The sequence below is a fragment of the Neofelis nebulosa genome, chromosome 4, assembly GCF_028018385.1.
Source record: "Neofelis nebulosa isolate mNeoNeb1 chromosome 4, mNeoNeb1.pri, whole genome shotgun sequence".
Lineage (NCBI taxonomy): Eukaryota > Metazoa > Chordata > Mammalia > Carnivora > Felidae > Neofelis > Neofelis nebulosa.
Window position 1 is genome coordinate 6,051,501 of NC_080785.1, and position 5,396 is coordinate 6,056,896.

The window sequence follows — 5,396 nt, forward strand, 5'->3', positions numbered from 1 at the left end:
CGCTATCCTGCCACCAGCACACTCTGCCGCGTCCCTGTCCCTTCTCGGGCACCTTCCCGGTAGGATCCCTACTGTTAGAAGAGCAAGGAACATCCCGATCGAGGCAGGACGCCTGTGTGGGCCAGACGGACTCCAGTGGGAGGAGCCAGCTGCCCTCCACAGGTGCTTTCGAAGTTAGAAGTGGGGGCTTCCACAGACTCGCCAGAAGTCTCCTAAAATGCTAGAGAGTTGGAAGGCTCGGGAAGGAAGGTTGTGACACCCCTGGAGCGGAGAGCCCCCCCCTCCCCGCCCCCGCTTGTGGCCACACCCACAAGTCTCCTGGGCCTTCTGGAACAAGATGATGAGAAATGAAACAGAAAGCATCTGTCTCGAGGCTTAAAAGCAGTCATTTCAGCAATCTCAGCAGGTGGGGGAGACAGAACAGGGGGGCTCTGTGCCCACCAGGAGAGAACACGGAGGACACAGGACACCCCCAGCTTGCCCGGCACGATGCTGAAGGCCTGTGCTGCGCGACTGGCAATGTACCAAAAGCAGGCCACGGCTCAAAGCGGAAGCCCATCCTTCCCTGGATCAGGGTGGTTTGCCTACATTGTATCTGGCTGCCAGTAAAAAACTGAAACATAAAACCCACAGCCTCTTTTTCAAATCCAATGTCCAGAATTCAATAAAAACTACCAGGTGTGTGCTCCAAACAAATGAACAAAACATCTGAATGAACACCTGGCCAAAGAAGATAGACAGATGGCAAATGAGCCCATGGAAAGGTGCTCACCATCAGTAGTCCCTAAGAAACATAAACGCACATTAAAACGAGATACCACTACACGCCCACGGAAATGGCTACAATAAAAACACTGACTGTATCAAGTGTTGGTGAAGAAGGGGAACCCCGAAAACTCACCCTGCTCAATAACCACTTGGGAACACGGTTGCTAGTTGATTTAAAAATGAGACATGTGTCCCAGCCATTCCTCATTTAGGTATTTGCCCAAGAGAAATAAAAACATGTGTCTTTGAAGAGACTTACACAAGAATGTCCAGACCAGTTTTTTTTTTGTTTTGTTTTGTTTTTTAAATAGCCCCGGGGCGGGTGCCTGGGTGGCTCAGTTGGTTAAGCCTCCGACTTGGGCTCAGGTCATGATCTCATGGTCTGTGGGTTCCATCCGGCGTCGGGCTCTGTGCTGATGGCTCAGAGCCTGGAGCCTGCTTCATGTTCTATGTCTCCCTCTCTCGCTGCCCCTCCCACACTCATGCTGTCTCTCTCTGTCTCTCAAAAATAAATAAACATTAAAGAAAAAAAAATAGCCCCAGGGCACCTGGGTGGCTCGGTTAACTGTCTGACTCTTGGTTTCAGCTCAGGTCATGATCTCACAGTTTTGTGGGTTCGAGCCTTGCATCGGGCTCTGTGCTGATGGTGTGGAACCTGCTTGGGATTCTCTCTCTCCCTCTCTCTCTGTCACTCTCCTACTCACGCTGTCTCTGTCTCTCACAATAAATAAACTTAAAAAAAAATAGCCCCAAACTGGAAACAACTCAAATGTTCACCAACAAGTGTATCTCCTGGAATACTACTCAGCAATAAAAAGGAACAAGCTATTGATTCATACAACTACACAAATGAATCTCAAAATAATTGTGCTGAGTGATAGAAGCCAGACCAAAAAAGAGCACATAGCATATGATCTGATTTATATAAAATTGTAGAAAATGAAAACTGAGCTGTAATGATAGTGGTTGCCTGGGGATGGGGGGAAGGAGATAGGGAGGGATGTATCCCCTAAGGGACACAAGGAAATTTGGGGAAGTATATGAGTCAGGGTCCTCCAGAAAAACAGAACCAACATATTATGTTCACACGTGAATATATATTCACATACAGTAAAACCTTGGTTTGCGAGCATAATTCGTTCCAGAAACATGCTTGTAATCCAAAGCACTTGTATACCAAAGCAAATTTCCCCATAAGAAATAATGGAAACTCAGATGATTCGTTCTACAACCCAAAATATTCATATAAGAATGATTACAGTACTATAACATAATACAAAAGAATAAAGAAAATACAAAATATAAAGAACAACAAACAACCTGCACTTCCCTTTGAAAGCCTTCGTGGCTGGTATGAGGGAAAGAGAGGAGGGTTATTGTGTAGGACGACTTTCACTATCACGAAAGGAATCACCGCTCTCTATTGGCTCAATGGAACCTTTTTCTTCTCCTGCAACCTTATCCAATGGCCCCTGCTTTTGCCTTTTTTTGAGGATTTTGCAGAACCGTGACATCGCATTGGCGATCACCCACAATCCCGCAGCCGGAGAGAGAGAAGAACCATTGGCTCAGTGGTAATCGTGTGACATCTGGCATCACGTAGTACTCGGATTGCAAGGCATCTCTTGTTTTTCAAGTTAAGATTGATTAGAAATGTTTGCTCGTCTTGGGGAACACTCGCAGAACGAGCTGGTCGAAATCCAAGGTTTTACTGTATTTTGTGTTCACCACGGGAGGTGATAACCGCTACAGGGAGGAACGGCCCTGAAAGACAGTGGTGAAGGGAAAGCCTCCCAGTAGACACATTTTGGCCAATCTGGTTGTGTGCTTCGGAGGAAAGGTGGTTTGGGGTCAAGGTCTACACTGACTGATGAGTCATGGGTCATAGATTCGCTGGCTGGTCAGGAACCCTGGATGGTCGAGATCGGAAGGCTTGTGAGCAGGAAGTCTGGGAACGAGTTACATGGAGGTGGAAGCCCCTGGGTGAGCATCATGTGACACTACAAGGTATGGAAGTTCCCGGCTGGGGCCCCCACTGCAGAGCACCCCAGCAGGGGTGCTTGCTAATCACGCTAATGAAGGGATCGATCTTTCCCGCAAATGTCGGTCAGCGCGTTTCCCCTCTCACCGCAGTGCATCCTCAGTAACTACCCTTCGCTAGGACCCACACGGGTATCATCTCCATTGAGGTCTCAAACTGCTAAACACTAGCAAAGACCAACCCCGAATCCCCGAGGTTGCACCTTCCGGAAGCTGGGGGACCAGGCCGGTAACTTGTACTGCTTCTTCATGGAGAAATCTGCTCTCTTAGGAGCAGGGTCCTGTTCCGGGTCCAGACTTGCTTTTCTTTACTGGCAGCGTGCCAGCACCACCACTTGGAGATTTTCAGAGTGCCCTGCTCATTGTCATGGTAACCCACACAACATCATCTCCAGCCAAGAAACTCATTATACGGCAAAAGGCATGTGGCACTGAGTTCATGCCCGTGGAATTCACTGGCCTGTGCACGGCTCCCGAGATACTCAGTGGCACTTGTGTGGATGGACTGAGGAAATGGCCTGCTGAGGGCTCAGCTGGGGCACCAGCGGGAGTATGTGGGATCTCTCCGGGAGACACCACGTGTATTCGGTGCCGTTTCCCCCATGGCCCGAATACGCAGGTTCTGTACTTTGACAGGCTGCCCCTGGAGTCTCGAACTGGTCTGGAGCGTAGCCCGGGGAGGAAATTTTGGAGATCTGAAGAGAAGACGTGACATAGTCACATAGGTGTGTTAGATGTGCGCAAGGACCAGGGTGGAGGCCGAAGGGGCCCCCGTCGCTTTTTCACCAACCAGTCCTCTTACAGAACGTTCGTTACAGAATGTTCGCTGGAGAACATTCCCGGGAGAGCAGTCTTGATCCCGTTAAACTGGAAGGTCAGGTTGGTGACTTGTGGGCTTCTTGACCGAGCCCGCATCAAATGGGGTTCGCTGTACTGGCCGGGATAAGGAGGACTGTACCTGAGCCAGAGGACTCGCCAGAGCGCGGCAGGGTCTCCCCGTCCAGAAACCGGCCAATAGGAAACCGCGGTGACTCAGGGAGGACAGGACAGCTAAGAATTTGGATTCCGTGGGAATGAAGATTTGCACCACCCCGAGAAGTGAAACCCAGAGGGCCGCAGTGCTGCCGAGAGGTAGGGAAGTCGGTGCAGGCAGCGAGAGGAGGGAGCCAAGAGTGCCACCCCAGGGCTGGAAGCAGCAGCAAGTGGGCTCTTTCCCCCCCCCTTTCCCTGCTGCCCTCCGTGAAGAACAATGTTGGCCACTAACGCCGTCGTTTGGATTCGCATTGCAAGTATGACACAGTTGACACTACCCACCGCAGTCGATGCCTGATGGGACTTGGTGTTTCCCCAGGGTGGGGGCCACAGGATCCAGTCGTCGAAATAAAGGACAAGGACTCTCTCTGCCCCTCCGGATTCATTTTCCATCCTTTTCTCGCCTGCTGGGTGTCCAGGAGGCTGACCGCTATAGAATCCACTCTCCAGACCCTCTCATCTTCTGGCCTCCAGTTGGATTTGACCAATGGAGGCATGAGCAGGAGATCGTAGGTTTGGAGGAAACATAGATCAGGGGATTTGTCACGGTTTTGACAGTGCTCGCTTGGCCCTGAAGCCCCGGGGCGGGCAGACCCTCTTCCACAGCCCTGACCCCCACATGGTAATGGGAGCATCATCCCTTCTTTGTCCCCTTGGTCCCCGTTTGGTGCTTGTATCTGGGTGTCTTATTATCATTATTTTCCCTTAGCCCTGCCCGTGTCTCATAAAGAGGCCCTTCATTAACTTTCTTCAATTAAACCTTCTTTCTGTGCCATATACTTCCTGCTGGTGGCCTCACTGATCCTGGGACCTTTAAGTAATTCACCTTCACTGAAGCATAAAGTTCGTGGTGGGAGGAAATGGTGAGAAATGAAGTTGTACAGGGAGGGTGGTCAATTATGAGAAGCTTTGTGCACTGGGATCCTGTAAGCTTCACGAGGCATTGAGCAAACTATCTAACCTCTTTGTGCCTCTGTTTCACCGCCTATAAAATAAGGACAATGACAGGATGTATCTTTCGGATGACCATGAAACATTGAAAAGAGTGCCTGGCACAGAAAGTGATCAACAGCATCAGGGACAGTGATGCACTGCAAGGTTTTAAGCAAGGAAGTGACCGGGTCAGATGTGGTGATCCAAAAAACTGTTCTGGGGGAAATGTGGAGAAGACATGGGGTTTGTAAGTGACCAGGTGGAGTGGAGCAAGACTGGAGGCAAGAACACCAGTAACGAGACTACTGCAATGGTCTTAGCAAAATACATACATACATACATACATAATAAAATTGAGAAGATGTACCATCCAAAAAAGAGACCAAGAAAGAAAAAGATACAGAATACAAAAAATGGGACTTCTGGCACAATATCCGGGACCTTTAGGTAGTTCAGTTTTGCGAAAGCATAATGCGCAAGGTGAGGGTGCTAGTAGAGATGTACCCCCTCCCTCTCCAGACCGACAGCGACTGAGTTTCAGAGAGAATCCTCCTAGCTTGCTGTCACTCTCTCCAGCAGCCCTGAAGTCTTCATTCTTGATACCTTGGATGTCCACATAGAGG

General features: G+C 49.7%; 1 long non-coding RNA gene across 1 annotated transcript; it reads left to right on the forward strand.

Annotated features, from left to right (window-relative positions):
• The first annotated feature begins 1,069 nt into the window (after positions 1–1,069).
• LOC131508718 (uncharacterized) lies at positions 1,070–4,619 on the forward strand. Its single transcript, XR_009260123.1, has 2 exons — positions 1,070–2,775; positions 3,080–4,619. It is a non-coding gene; the product is annotated as an uncharacterized LOC131508718 (long non-coding RNA).
• Positions 4,620–5,396: the final 777 nt, after the last annotated feature.